This window comes from Chiloscyllium plagiosum, unplaced genomic scaffold, assembly GCF_037043375.1.
Source record: "Chiloscyllium plagiosum isolate Xiang-an unplaced genomic scaffold, Cpla_swu_hap1 HiC_scaffold_45, whole genome shotgun sequence".
NCBI lineage: Eukaryota > Metazoa > Chordata > Chondrichthyes > Orectolobiformes > Hemiscylliidae > Chiloscyllium > Chiloscyllium plagiosum.
Window position 1 is genome coordinate 16,960,783 of NW_028270183.1, and position 16,056 is coordinate 16,976,838.

The 16,056-nt window shown below is 42.3% G+C and overlaps 1 long non-coding RNA gene across 1 annotated transcript in view; it reads left to right on the plus strand.

Moving 5' to 3' along the window:
* Positions 1 to 14,057, plus strand: part of LOC148136401 (uncharacterized) — a 123,452-nt gene extending 109,395 nt beyond the window's left edge. The window contains exon 5 of the long non-coding RNA XR_015754482.1: positions 13,929 to 14,057. This is a non-coding gene — a long non-coding RNA (uncharacterized LOC148136401). The remainder of the gene's footprint in view (positions 1 to 13,928) is intronic.
* The last annotated feature ends 1,999 nt before the right edge of the window (positions 14,058 to 16,056 follow it).

Sequence of the window (16,056 nt, forward strand, 5' to 3'; positions counted from 1 at the left end):
GATGAAATATAGAGGGCAGTTGCTGGCCAGGACAAAAGTGCTGTTAGAAACGCTGATACAACTCTCGCTACTTGACCACAAGATACTAGTGTGAGTACACAACGGGGTCCTAGTGTCCGAACGGAAAGTGCTGCTGAAAGCATCTGACGCTTTTCAAAATTAATAATAAAGAATTTGCTTGCCCTATGGTTATGACAGGTGAAACCCCATTTGGTAAGCCCTGGACCCACACTGAGGCATGCTTCAAGATGCCCCCATTCCGTTCAAGTGCCCAACATTATTTTTAATTGGCTAGTACAAATCTGCAGTAATTATAGTTGCTTGCTTCAAGATGTCCAGACTTTAATGAATTTGGCAAACGGGACACATTGGGCAACTATTGAAGACTCTTTTGTATTTCCCTTGGGTTGTGGACTAATGCAGAGCCGAACAACTTGCCTTGAAAACATTGTTAAATTGCAAATGGAATGGCTGAGAGGTATTTAGATTTTGCACACCTGGTTAAGCAGCTATGTGTCACAACCAGGATTTGTGAGGCTAGCTCCCTAACCTTGACTGTTCTGTAATGTGAGTGCCTTATTCCCCTTATAAGCAAGGAATAAACAAAAGCTAAAAACTGAGATAGAAAAAAAGTTGGAAAATGTTCATGTGTGTGGCGAGAGAGAGACTGTTTCCCTGCAGCTTGCCAAAAGGTTAACCCTTTGTGATGTGGTTTGAATGCACGTTTGCTTGTTGGTGATTGAATGTTTGTATTTTGTTCCCTGGAGCTCAAGATCCAGAACAGTTTTGAATTTGCTTTGCATTTTGGGATTTAAGATGATTTCTTTTAAAGTTAAGGAACCATCAGTGATTATGAAATGAAATATTAACCAGCCCACTTTGTTCTTCTTACTGACCATGACTGCCCTACTGTCAATTTCTAACTAATCAATTTTTATGCTTACATGAAAGCCAATTCAAATTCAAATCAGTTAAATATGGAGGAAGACAACATTACAATCCTTTTTTAAAAAAGTCTTCTCCTTAGATTCTGCACCATTTGACATCAGTATAAACTTGCTCTCACCTTCTCCATAATTTTGACTAAAAAAAGTAAAAGCAGAAGCACTAAACCTGGCCTCAGGTGCAGAATCATGCTGTTCCAGGATGAGAGTAGGTCTCTGCTCAATTTTTAATTATAATCTAAACCTGACATGAGGAAATCATCTCAGACTGTAACATTTACTCATTGAGTGGAGGAATTGAATGAACTTTGTTTAATTTAGTTAAGTATTGTAAAACTGGAAGTATAAAGATTGATCCAAAATATCCCAAACCAACAGTATTGTTTTCAGAAAAAGGTACCAGCAGATTAAAGTTTTTGTTTCAGACTCATTTGTTTCCATTTAATTTTCAGACTGCTGCATCTGATTGGTGATTATGGAGTGACAGTCGTAGTTTTATTCTATGTCAATTTCCCTCCCTCACTGACAATTGAAGTTTCAGTTCAACATTATGTTGTGGAAAAAATCCTATAACAAAAATTAATTTCCTAATGTTAATATCTGTGTCTTTGGTTTCGGCCATTACTCATGCATTAGAAATATTTTGTTACCATGTGAGGAGACAAGACTTTTTAATGCAGGTGCAGTCATTTCACAGCCTATAGCATTGTAAATGAGCAGTGACTGGTCAGGACCACTTAAGGAACCTAATCTGGGATTTTAATTAAGGGACTAGAATCTGATAATTATAATGGATCTCAGAGAGTTGGAAATTGTGTACATTTTACATTTTAAAATTGGATTTTGAATAATGTATTTTCAGTTTATATTGATGATATCTTAGTCACTTGTTCAGTTTCCACCTCTCAATTATAGATAATAATTATATTAGTTATTATTTTAAAAAACAATTGTATTAGCCCAAAACCACATAATCAGAACTAATTGGCAGGATCGATTGGCTTTATACTTTTACACATTGTCAGTGACCTGTTTCATTGCCTCATGGTTAATTTGAAGCATGGCTTCATTAATTCATTATTAATTAAAGAATGAAAAGATAAAGCCAATACTAAATGAAAAGATACCTTATTGGCTAGTTGAAGGAATTACGCATATGGAATAGAGGTATGTACGACAGATGGAATTCCCAAAAGCTGAGAGATGTTCATAGCTGACTGTGAAGAACAAAGGGAACAGAAGAAACAGTGTAAGGCCACTAAGGCTGAGGAATATTAAAAAAACGGTTAAAGCAACAACGCTGTAAAAAAAGAACTAACATTCTACTCGGAATCCTGAGCCTATGTCTGGCATACTGACTCTATTTGACAAAGGGACTGATAGGGATGAGGGATGGGGATTTTATTCCAGGATACCCACTGAGCCCCGAACATCCCTCCTGAACTGCCCTCCTGATTTGGTGAAAAAAAGGAAGGAATTGTGGGAGAATTGTTAAATTTGGGGCATCCACTTTGTTACATATTAAAAGCCTGGAAACCATTTTTGAATCTCATCTGAGTGTCTGCTCGCTAAAAGCCTGTGTTTCCCATGCCCAGCTAAGACAGTTGGCCTTGCAGCTGTACTGATACCTGATAAACAAATTCTCTCCTTGCATGGTGCTATTCTTCTCTTTGGAAAGACCTATCGTATACTAACACCTGCTTATCAGCTACTAACCGATACTGTCCAGCCATTACATGCCTGCAGCTAATGACTGGGGAACGTGCCTAGCTTGCTCATTATCCTGCAATTAACAATTTGCTAATTATTAAATGATTGTAACCTATATAATCACACAACTCACTGTAGCTTGTCAAGAGTGACATGTGACCATTCAGTCGACTTGTCTTTCCCTGTGAGCTCACGAATAAACCAGTCAATAACTCAAGGTTTGTGTGGCCTGAATACTTACCTAAACTGGACTGCTACAAACGAGTCACCCACTTCATAATGTATTTCCATCCCCAACAGTATGCTTCCCGGACTTTGGCTGATGCCAAACGAAGGTACATGCAGATAGAGAAGGAAATAGTGGTTATCTTTGGTGTGAGAAAGTTTCACCAATACCTATATGGATGTAAACTTGTGATGGACCACAAATCCCTACTCAGGCTACTTAAAAAGGACATGGCTATGCTGCCCACAGCTTCAGGTTGAATTCAGTGCTGAACTCTACAATTACAAGTTGGAATACCGCCTGGGAGGCCAAGTGGCAAATGTGGATGCTATGAGCCGCTGCCCACTGGCAGATACACCACCGGTGATGCTGCCACTAGGAGAGTCAGTTCTGGTTTTAAACGTTTTGGACACCTTCAGATCACCACTGACAATATCAGACTGTGGACACAAAAAGATTCCATCCTGGAAAACCTAAAGTAGCTGGTGGTGATGGGGGAAGCAAAAGGGCCATCACAATCAGAAACTGAAACTTTTCTTGACCCAGTGAGAGTAGATCAACATAGAGGATGGCACATTATTATGGAGAGCAAGAGTGCTTGTCCTGAGCAAAAGGACTCCACTAAGGTCATCCAGGGGTTTCCAAAGTAAAATGTTAGCTTCCCAGCTATCTTCCCCCCACCTCCACCCCACTCTCACCCCCACACTCCCATTTATCTCTCAGCTCCCTTCACCGCTTCACCGCGTGCCTCCCCATATTTCCAATGAAGGGCTTATGCCCAAAATGTAGATTCTGCTGCTCCTTAGATGCAGCCTGACCTGCTGTGTTTTTCCAGCATCAGGCTCTCGACTCTGACACTCCAGCATCTGCAGTCTTCACTTTCTCCTGCCAATTTACATGCACACCAGTTCATTAGTTTGTTTAATTACAGACTGAAAGACTGAATAGGTTAGAGCTCTTCCCTCCAAGATGGAGGAAGCAGTGCTTGATAGTGGCCTATTGTAACATGAGATTTGAATACACTGCCTGTCCAAAGATCATGAAGCAATCATCCTTTATTCCATTGGCATTAAGTTATTACAATCATTAAGGGAAAATTAAGGTTAAACAAGGAGATATTTATAACGAATGAAGACTGGGATGGACATTGGGTTCAGGAAGCTTTTGTCTGTCTGCTCCTTTTCCCAATGCGAAATCCTTCTCCCAGGGACATTCTTTTTTTCCAGAAAGGGTCCGATCAACTGTTCCAGTGGCTCTGCCTCACCAACATCACATGCTACATACTTCCCTGCATGAAAGTTGCCAATCCAGCAAGTACATAGTGCCTGTCTGCAAAGTAGTTGTGTGTTAGTTGTGTTGTGTTGCAATTGCTCGAATGTTCAAATCCACATGAGGCTGCCTTCTCCTCAGACACCCTTTCTTTCGACTGCTCCAGCTGCTCTCGCTCACCGTCGCCATCTGCTGCTGGAGGTTCCATTACGCTTTATTTTATCATGATGTGAAGGTGTGTTGGACTGGGGTGTACAAAGCTAAAAATCACACAGCACCAGGTTATAGTCCAACAGGTTTATTAGGAAGGACTAGCTTTCGGAGCACTGCAAAAGCTAGTGCTTTCAAATAAACCTGTTGGATATAACCTGGTGTTGTGTGATTTTTAATTTTTTTTCATCAAGTGGACTCTGCAAAAATCAACTGAAGAGTCATAAATACAAATGACCACAAATAAATGCAGTTGAGATTTCAAGAAAAGTGACTTGTTGAGAAAGTGAAACTTCCAACCATAAGGAATAGTTAAATATAGCTGTATTTAAGAGGAAGCTGGATTAACATGAAATAGTTCAGTGATTAGTTCAATGGCTTCTCTGGTCAGGGTTATGCCACAATTCAAGGAGCTCTCACCAGAAATACCTCAATACCTTTCATGACAGAATATCAGTTCTGCAATATCAAGGTTAACGATAAAAATGTTTTCTTAAAATTTTCAGGACTTTTATTCAAACCTCATGCTGAAGGTGCATTAAAATCAAATTGGAGTCTGTTAAGTAGTGTCCCTCAGTTTGGATGAAACTTAACCATTGATTTATGATGTCTTAGTTGAGGTTGCTAATACCAAGGGAATCGTTATTATGACTCGAGTAGTGCTGCAGTTAATGTGGTCTCTAGAAAATTGTGGCTGCTAATGTAACTCCTAATCCCGGGGCAGGATATTCATTCCTGAAGCCCCAAACCTTGAGAAAAGGTCCTGTTTTTGTTGGTCCTGATACAGCCTCTGTTGAAATGACTACAGTCACATTACTTCAACAAAGATGAGTTTTCTTTTTCTGGTCTTGATCAGGGCCCCAGGAAATTATTTAATTTCCTCCCCCTGCTGATTGGATCATCATAAATGAAAAATAATACAAAGAATGTATATCTCATTCGGTGCCAATACAGTGCAGCAATTACAGCACCTGAGGAAAACAGTTCTGTTGACATGAAAATCGGCTGTGGTTTGCCGTTTCTGGGTAAAAAGTTTTATTAATTATTTTTCTGATTGCTCTTTTCCCCTCTTATCATCCTCCACTTTCCATTCTTTCTCATCCTATGCCTGTCTCCTCCTTCCCTCCTGCTCACCTTTTGCAAGCTTATCCTCTATTGTCCCCTTGAACATCTCTTCCTGACCCTGACTTCCCTGTCCTCACTACCCTCCCTCTGCATTGTCCCTGTTTCTCTCCAGTTCTCACTCCCAGTTCTGTCTTCTTACGCTTCATCTTCCTGTCTTCCCATCCAATCCACACCAAAATCTTTCTCTGTTCTAATTCTGATCTCTTCTAACCCCTTCCCCTGCACCTCTTTTCCATCCTGGTCTCCTTTCTCTGTTGAAAACAGACTGATGACTGCATTCTCACCGATGTCACCTCTTGCTCTTCCATTTTCTGTCACGACACTCCCTTTCTTGAACTCTCTGTAATCCATGATTACCTGTATTTGCCACAGGAACAAAAGTCTGGATCAATTTTTTTTGTCATTAGCGCAGACAATTCTTTCATTATGCTTTAACAATACTGCTTTCAGATTCTGATCAGCAAGGCAGGAAACATAAGAATTCGCAGAACAAACTTGTCATCCTCGTTTTGAGAAATGTTGTTGATTCTACATAGTCACTGTAAACAGGCCTGTAGACAGCGATAAACAAACCATACATATGGGTTAGCAATGCCCTAGTCATATAGGTGTACAGCACAGAATCAGACCCTTCGGTCCAACTTGTCCATGCTGACCAGATTCCCTTCGTTGTCTGGTACGTTCACCAAAGTTGACCTTCTAGGGATATTATCAGTTGGATCAAAGGGATAAAACACTGATTAAGCATCAGCTAGATTATCATGTACAGCTTTGGCAGAGGTCAGTTAGCTCAGTTGGTGAGACAGCTGATTTGTGCTGCAGAGTGATGTCAGCAGCATGGGTTCAATTTCCACACTGGCTGAGGTTACCACAAAGGACGTTTCCTCTCTCCTTACCTGAGGTGACTCCCAGGTTAAACCACCACCAGTCATCTCTGTCTAATGAGAGAGTAGCTCTATGGTCTGGTAAGGTAATGGCAGCTTTAACTTTCTAAGGACTCTGCAAGGAGTTCCAAGACGCATCACACTGTGAGAAAAGAAATTGCTCCTCACCTCAATCTTAAATCTTAAATTGGTGCCCCATTATTCTGAGATTCTGCCCTCTGATCCTAGACTCTCCCATCAGGGGAGACATCCTCTCAGTATTTACCCTGTCAAGTCCTTTATGATTCAATGAGATCACCTCTCATTTGTCTAAACTGCAGTAAGGTTAACCTGTTTAACCTTTGCTCATAAGACAATCCAATTAGAATGGAGTTGACCAATAAATCTTTGCAACCACAGGGTGATGAAGGTCTGGAGCTCACTGGCTGCAACAGGAACAGAGACCCTTGTCACATTGTTTAAATAGAAGATATACACACTTCACATGATTAATCACAATTAGAGTTTAGTCCATAGAGTTAGGTGCATTAGTCAGGGGTAAATATGGGGAATGGGTCTGGGTGGATTACTCTTTGGAGTGTGTGTGTGGACTAGTTGGGCCGAGGTGTCTTTTTCCACACTGTAAGGAATCTAATGTAAATTTAGTGTCATTCAAAACTTGACCCCCAGGGCAGCAGATCACAAGGACTCCAGCTACTTTATATTCACGCTGCACCACGGCACCAGTGATGTCAGTACATTGCAACTGTGTCTTAAGCAGCTCCCTGTTTGTTATTGGTGGGAACTTTGTCCACAGCCTGAATTGCTACTGTTATTATTACATCGCCCAGCAACACTATGGATAGGAGGTCGATATTTAAAGAATTAATTACTCACCTGACTCTTCCCTACCCAATGGTAGAGGTGGGGTGGAGGGAGTGTTTAATTCAAATCGAGGCCAATGGATTTTATCAGCCAGGTCACTTGGAGGAATCAAATCTTGTAAATGCTGAAACTTACCTCATTATGACTTTTGATTTGACATTTAGCTTCAGTTAAGATGTCCACGTGGAAGTTTCTGAATTGTTGTAGAGGGCCAACTGGTTTCACAATGGTGTTCAGGGAAAGTGACAGGCCAACTGTACCCAGCCTGGGCCCATATGCACATGTATCAAACTTAGACAATGTAGTGGGACCTCAGCAGTGGGACCTCATTGTTCCAACCAAACCCAGTTTCATCCCAATCACTGCTGGTTGAAAAGTTGATGGGCCTGTGCATGGGGAATGGGTGAAGGATTGGAGAATAAGTAAACTCTTTCAGGGCAGGGAAGAAAGACAACTGAGGAACAAAATTTTTAAATGCTTTTTTTTCTTCTAGTAGTCTACTGCATTTGGAGGCTACGCCAGGCTCAGTCTTGTCCGTCAGGTTATTTATATCACAAACATTATCACTGCGTGGGTAAGTGTTAAGCAAGGTCAGGAGATTGTTGCATGATTGAAGACAATTATCAGATCATTCCCCATTGGTTTCCAAGACTCTCAACCAGACTAAGAGGAGGCTGCAGTATTTGTAAGTTGCGACATGGATGAATATCAAACACCTATGTCCCACACCCATGCCTCACATCCTTTCCCTACATCCATGCCATTCCCACATGGCCCAGAGCCATACCTCATATCTATACCCCACACCAATTTCTTACATTTATTCACCACAGTCTTACCCGCACCAATGTCCTACAGCAATGAGTGTCACAATGATGGGCTGTCTGCACAAGCCATCATTTTTATATTTCAGAGTAAACGAAAGTGGCCTTTATGACAAGTGGAATGGGGTATAAAAGTAAGGGATCCTGCAAGAGATATACAGGACCTGAGAGAGAGTACATCTAGTTTTCTGCATGCAGGTTATTGGGGGAGTGATATATTTAGAATTGGGAGCGATTGGAGGAACATTCATGAGGCTCATTCCTGGGATGAAGGCATTATCTCATGAGGATTGTGTGGGACTATATCCACAGGCAAAACAAAAGGAGAGGGGGGGAGCTTTATAAAGGTCTGGGCCAGATTGGCTGTAGTGAGCTCTGTTGCAGCATTGGACACAGGGTTGGGCGATGAGTATTTTGATGTCAGGACTATGTGTTTGCCACACTGCGAGACGAGTTTCCCACTCAGGCAGAATGGATTGCGAATGAAGAGGGATTGTAGCTTGTTAAATGCCTGGTTAACAGCATTACTCATGTGAGAAACAAAGTTCACTCACTTCAATAATTTCAGTCCGAGACAAGATCTGAATCAGTAGTGTCATTTAATTTAGCTGGAAATGTGTTGCTGGAAAAGCGCAGCAGGTCAGGCAGCATCCAGGGAACAGGAGAATCGACGTGGTACCACCCTGTAGCTCAACATTTCAATTCCCCCTCCCACTCCACCAAGGATATGCAGGTCTTTGGACTCCTCCATCGTCAGACCACAACAAAACGACGGTTGGAGGAAGAACGCCTCATCTTCCGGCTAGGAACCCTCCAACCACAAGGGATGAACTCGGATTTCACCAGTTTCCTCATTTCCCCTCCCCCCACCCTGTCTCAGTCAAATCCATCAAATTCAGCACCGCCTTCCTAACCTGCAATCTTTTTCCCGACCTCTCCGCCCCCACCCCAGTCTGACCTATCACCCTCACCTTGACCTCTTTCCACCTATCACATTTCCGACGCCCCTCCCCCAAGTCCCTCCTCCCTACCTTTTATCTTAGCCTGCTGGACAAACTTTCCTCATTCCTGAAGAAGGGCTTATGCCCGAAACGTCGATTCTCCTGTTCCCTGGATGCTGCCTGACCTGCTGTGCTTTTCCAGCAACACATTTCCAGCTCTGATCTCCAGCATCTGCAGACCTCACTTTCTCCTCTGTCATTTATTTTATCCTTGCAAGAGGGTGCGATGTCCACTGTCTACAAGGCAGGGACACACACACACACACCGAATTCAACTAATACACGATATTTATGTAATTTGGTTCCTATTTTGTATCCCATTGCTCCTCCCCGTTTACATCTTCCACTTCTCTAAATCCGGCACCCATTACTCCTGTTTATCTCTTGCCTTATCCGGCCTTATCTGTGACAAAATGCTTAATTCTGGCCTCACAAGGCCGTTTGACCACATCCTGCTGTGACCCATTGTTAGGTATTACTCCCTCCATCTGTGCTTTCCCCAACCATACTGATCCTTATGACCTTCTAAATGAGGTTTGTTCCTGTGTTTCTGTAAAAGTGGGAAACAGATGCTTATAACTACTGCTTGTGCAAACATATCTGGCTTAACCTACATCCTCACAGCACCTTATCTATTTGTCTGTAACATCTACCATTGTTTTGCAGTCACGTTTCATTCTTGCATACAATTTTAGCTAATACGAAAACAATTATGTATTTCTTCCACATAGTTTGCATTCTAGTTGACTCAGCTCTTAGTTGAAACAATTATTCACTGTTGTGAGTTCATTTATCTTGCATAAGTAATTATAATTGCAGAAGTAACACTACTTTACCTATATCCCACACTCACCTCATCAATATTCAGCTTCCTTTCCGATCAAATGCACCAAACAAGCTTGATGTCAGAAATGCTCGATTCAGAAGTCAGAACAGGGCCTGGTGAGTACAGCTCGCCACTGACTGTGAAGGACCCCAATATCGGCCACCAGGCACCAATATCTTACTGGCTAAATGCACCTCACATTCATGTACAAACCTAAAAGTCACACAACCCCAGGTTATAATCCAACAGGTTTATTTGGAAGCACTAGTTTTCGGAACGCTGCTCCTTCACAGGTTTAGTTCACAGGTGTGCTCTTTGGTCAGATTGGCTGATAGTTGCCTGTAGTGTTCCTGGTTGTTCAGTTGTCGGTACACTTCCTTGCAGTTATCTATTCTGTTCTGAATGATGATGGCTCCTTCTTTGTCTGCTGGTTTGATGACAATGTTGTGATTGGCTTTGAGAGCATGGATGGCATTGCGTTGTGGTTGGGTGATGTTTGCTTTACCTTTTGGGTGGGACTGATGACAAGAGATGAAATTGTCACCAAGGATTCTGTAAATCCCTTTTTTAGAAATAGAATCAGTCTGAAAATTGGGACACAGACAGCCTCACAAAGGGCACATCAGACCTTCAATACATTGTCTGGGCTGACATGGCACCTATTGTTAAATATCACTTGAGAATGTAACTTTAAAAAAGTTCTGATATACGTATGGAACAACTGAAACCAACATGGTCATTCTAAAAGACTAGAAGACTTAACAAACAATCCAGGTTTCTTTCAAAATATAATTTCAGATACATCACATTGTAAACTTTTGCTATAAATTCTGTGTCTTACGATCTTATACACCATAACCACCTGATGAAGGAGCAGCGCTCCCAAAGCTAATGCTTCCAAATAGACTTGTTGGACTATAACCTATTGTTGTGTGATTTTTAACTTTGTACACCCCAGTCCAACACCGGCACCTCCAAATCATTACATCCATGTATATTGACAGCCAACATGCGCAAACCTCGAAGAACTCCTTTGAACCTCTCTGATCCACTTACTTCTGCATTTCAAAAATGTTCCAGCATACAGCAATGTAATGCTATGGCAAGGACACTCAAGGGTGTTCAGGGACACATGGACTGCACCAGGATGTTTGCTCACTGCCATACTGCACACTCACTGCGAGCCTTCTCGAGATGCCCACAGTATCCCTGCATTACATTACCTTGGCTTTTTGTACTTTTCCCTATCAGTCCCACACACAGCCTCATGATTCATCTGACGAAAAGACATGTGGGACTTGAAATGTTAATTTGGTTTCTCTCTTCACAGATGCTGACAGAACTTCTCCAGCACTTTCTGACTTCCTTTCAAATTTCCAGCATCAGCAGTATTTTGCTCATGTTACTTCCGCCTGGTTTTGCTATTCAGCACAGACTGAAAGAAATGAACATTGTCATGGTTATCAGCAGGCCACAGTCATCATTGAAGCATGGAGCAGGAAAAGGCCATTCGGCCCTTCAAGCCTGTGTCTATATTTATTAAGATCACGGCTGATCATCCGGCTCAGTAGCATATTCCTACTTTTCCTCCATATCCTTTGTTCTGGATGTAGGTTTGCTCACTGAGCTGGAAGGTTTATTTCCAGACGTTTCATCACCCTACTAGGTAACATCTTCAGCTGGAAGCCCACTGAAGATGTTACCTAGTATGGTGACGAAATCTCTGGAAATGAACCTTCCAGCTCAGCGAGCAAACCTACATCCAGAACCTCAATCTGAGCTACAAATCTTCTCAAACCTCGCTAATATCCTTTGTTCCCTTTTGCCCCACATGCTATATCCAGCTCCTTTTTGAAATCCTACAATGTTTTGGCCTTGACTGGTTTCTGTGGTCGCAAATTCCACAGACTCACCACTCTCTGGGTGAAGAGAATTCTCCTCATCTCAGTCCTAAATAGCTTACCCCATATCCTGCATGGCATGCCCTCTAAGGTTCTTAATGGCTGCATGGCTCTGCATGCCCTGTGTAGAGAAGCCAGTTGGATGATCAGCCATGATTATATTGAATGATACAGCATGCTTGAATGGCCGAATGGCCTACTCCTGCTCCAATTCTCTGTGTTTCTCTATTCAAGGTTCATGCGATAGATTTTTGATCGGCAAAGTAATTGACAAGGATTATGAGGACCTGTCAGGAAAGTGGAGTCAATGCCAAAATTGGGTTACCTGTTGAATGGTGGAGCAGGATTGATGGGCCGAGCGCCCTGCTCATGTTCCTGTATCTTAGGTTGTAATTTGAGAAAATGGTGATCCAGCCATTAACGAACATCACTGTTTACATAGATATTGATGAGTGTACATGGCCACAATGTGATCCATCCGCAATATGTTGCAACACAATTGGGAGCTATGAGTGTTACTGTGGTAAAGGGTTTACCCGCAATCCTGGGACCTCCAGCATTGCAACAACTTGTAAAGGTAAGGAGAATAATCTTAGGAGTGATTAAATGGGGGCACGAATCTCTTGTTTGTGATAAGGTTGTCAGTTCTCCAGGATGGTCCTGGATTCAAAAGGAATTAGAGACTAATGTCCAAATCAAGCCTGAGTGAAAAATTGGAGGAATACTGAAGAAAATAAAGAATAATACAGCGCAGGAATAGGTGCTGTGGCCCACCAAGACTGTGCGATACATGGTGTGTTTCAAATCTAAAAGCTTCCTGCCACTATCTTCATTCAGTGAGATCATGGTTCATCTGCATCTGTACTCCAACTAGCTGCCTCTGTTCCATCTCCTTTAATAGCCATGACTAATGTTTTTGGTGCCTTTTGTAATGAAGGATGTACTTGCCTTGGAGACTCCACACTGGAATTTCACTGAGTGCCTCCTGAGAGTAGGGGTTGATCTATGATGAGAAGCTCAGTAATTTGGGCCTACACATTGAAGTTGGGAAGCTAATAATCAGCTTGCTACTCTTTTCAAACCTTCCCAGTTATTCTCTAAAGGGGAGGATGTGTACATGAAACAAAATGAAAATAAGTCATCAAGACAGAATGCACTCTCTTACAGCTGATCCAATTGTTCCATTCGAAAACCATAGCATAGTGCAGTACCGAATGCTTTGGTTATCAATGGCACAGATAAAATCTTAAGTAGTCCTCACTTTCTCCTCTAAAATCTTAAGTATTCATGCTTCCACCATTGGTCCACCGTCAGTGCCATGTGTAGTATCTACAAAATGCACCACAACAGCTCGACAAAACATCATGCACACATCTCCAGTACCCAGACGCACAAGAATATGAAACCATTGCACTTACAAATGCAATTTTCCAGAAAGATAAGTGATTGAATGTAGAACTGAAGCCAATATTTGCACACTTTTAAAGGCATTTATTTACAGAGATACATTTTACAAACATGCACCTGTTAACGTAACAAACAGTCCACTCTTCTACACTGTTCTTTTATGAAATGGCACAAGGGAATCCCAGATAATGTCCACAATCTGCATACAAGGAAATACAATGAAACTAAAGTCTACCACCTGCAATGTACCCTCTGAGCTGAGCCCCATCCTGATTTGGAAACATATTGCCACTCCTTCACTGTTGTTGGGTCAGAATCCAGCTTAGGATGGGGGTCAGTTCAAACCAAGAGAATGTATATATTTAATAGTTACTAATAAACCCAGTGAAGAGTTGAGGAGAAATTGTGTTTCCCAAAACATTGTTAAAATGTGGAGCTTGCTATGGTATGGAATAGTTGAGCATGAATGCTTGAGGTAGATGAGTACACGAGGGAGAAAGGAATAAAAAGCTGTGTTGATAGTGTGAGACAATGTTGGAGGAGGCTCTTAGATGGAGCATCAAGACCACTATCCATCTAATGGACCGAATGTCCTGTTTTTGTGCTGGAAATTTTATGTAACGTAGATTATTAACACCAAATTACCAAGTTTTGTTCCAGTAGGAGTCCGTATAGTACAAGTCTGTTCAGTCCAGTTCGGGAGCAGTTGCTGTGACATCTTTTCCTCTTCACTGCAGATGTGGACAAGTGTGAGAATGAAGATGTGTGTGGCACGGACGCAACCTGTCATAACTCCTTGGGGAGTTACTGCTGTGTCTGTCGGGCAGGATTTCAGCCAGTGCCAGAACAAACACAAAGGACCGGTACAGGTGAAGGCAATGATTGATACAGAGAGCTGCATGCAAATGATTATTGACACTGGAGATTAGGGTGGGTGTGCTTATGGAGGGTTAATGCTACACATTTGTGGGGAGAAATTAATTTGGGCTCATTACGAGGCCTTGATTCCTGATGCACAGGTTGCTTCCTGATGGACCATAGATGCCTGAAACATGGGAACTTGAGCCAGAGGCCTCACCTTTGGGGCCTTGTCTGAGGAACTTCAGCCAACTGGCAATGACTGTGAGGTCAGTTCTGGGGAGGAGGGGGTCAGAACGGGCAATGGTGGGAGTTTTAGGATATTAGGAGCTGAAATCAAATTAAATTCATCTCTCGTTGCTGTTTGCCAAGAATCACAAGTCTGACCCTGTGAAGCAAATTTTATTTACAGGGTCTTCCCACATGTACTAAGTCCTGCTTTGACAGAATTACAGGAGTTAATGTATGTCTAAAAACTGATCTTCATTAATCTGTAATTCGGACTAGTATGTCAGCAGGCTTGTTAGTATCGTATATGCCAGTTTGGCTCATTTATTACCACTCTGGGTCAGAAGGGCGTTGGTATGAAATACCATGCCAGGATTTGAGAGTGTAATCTAATCTGATGCTCTTTCCCTGCCAAACCCCAGTGTTGTGCTGAGGGAGTGCTGCCCTACTGGAGGAGCATCCTTCAGCTGAGATATCAAAACTGGGCTCTATCTGCCCAGTGAGATGGGCATCCAAAATCCATAGTAGAAAGATGACAAAGTTTTGAACTGGGTTAGAGACAAAAAAAAACTGTAGATGCTGGAATCCAAGGGAGACAGGCAGGAGCCTGGAAGAACACAGCAAGCCAGGCAGCATCAGGAGGTACAGGAGCCAACATTTCAGGTGTAACTCTCCTGAAGAAAAGTTTTGAACTGGTACTAATGTTGAATTATCTCTTAACTACTTTAATTTTTACAGTGCAACCTCTCAACTGTCCCAACCCAGAAAAGCCAAACAATTCCACCCTTGTACAGGTACGTGACCCATATTGTTCCATTCTCAAACTGACTCGCTGAAAAGGTTCATCTGCTTAATGGGGTCCATTTCTTTGTACCCATGATTTTTGATTGAACATGAGCACGTATTTGAAATAGCTACATGATGATTATAATGGTCACAGATTGCAGATTTAAAAGGTTGAACGAAAGAAAATAACATTTTCAGCAGGTACTTTTACAGCAAACTAGCACTTCACTGTTACCTCGCATCAGAATGTTCAAATTAAAAGAGACTTCATTTGGAAGCTAATACCCTGCTCTGATAATGGCAACTCAACCACTAAATAATTATCAAATTTATGCTCACCTCCCACCCTCCAACCTGAATCCCCACTTCATTAGTTGGCAAGCATCCGGGAAGCCAGTCTTCCCCAGGCAGGTTCAAGTTTTCTTGATCATAGGTTCAACTTTCAAGTGAGATGTTAAACCCATATCTCATGTGCGTCCTCAGGTTGAACCAATATCACAGTGATGTGGAGCTGCCGGTGTTTGGCTCGTAGAACAAAGTTAAAAATCTCGCAACACCAGGTTATAGTTCAACAGGTTTATTTGGAAGGAAGATGGACAGTTAGCACAGTTCAAGAGGGTGGTTCCCACCCCTTCCAGCATTCTGCAGAGACCATTCTCTCCACAACTCCCTCATTAGGACCATGCACCCTACCAACCCAACCTCCAGTCCCAGCACCTTCCCTTGGCACCGCAAGAGGTGTAAGACCTGCGCCCACACCTCCTCCCTCACCTCCATGCAAGGCCTCAAAGGATCCTTCCACATCTGGCAGAGATTTTCCTGCATCTCCAAATACCTCATCTACTGTGTCCATTGCACTCGATATGGCCTCCTCTACATTGGGGAGTTAGGATGTTAGCTTATGGAACATTTCAGAGAAAATCTCTGTGACGCATGCACGAAAGAACCCCACTATCCTGTGGCCAATCACTTCAACTCCCCAGCCCACTCCAC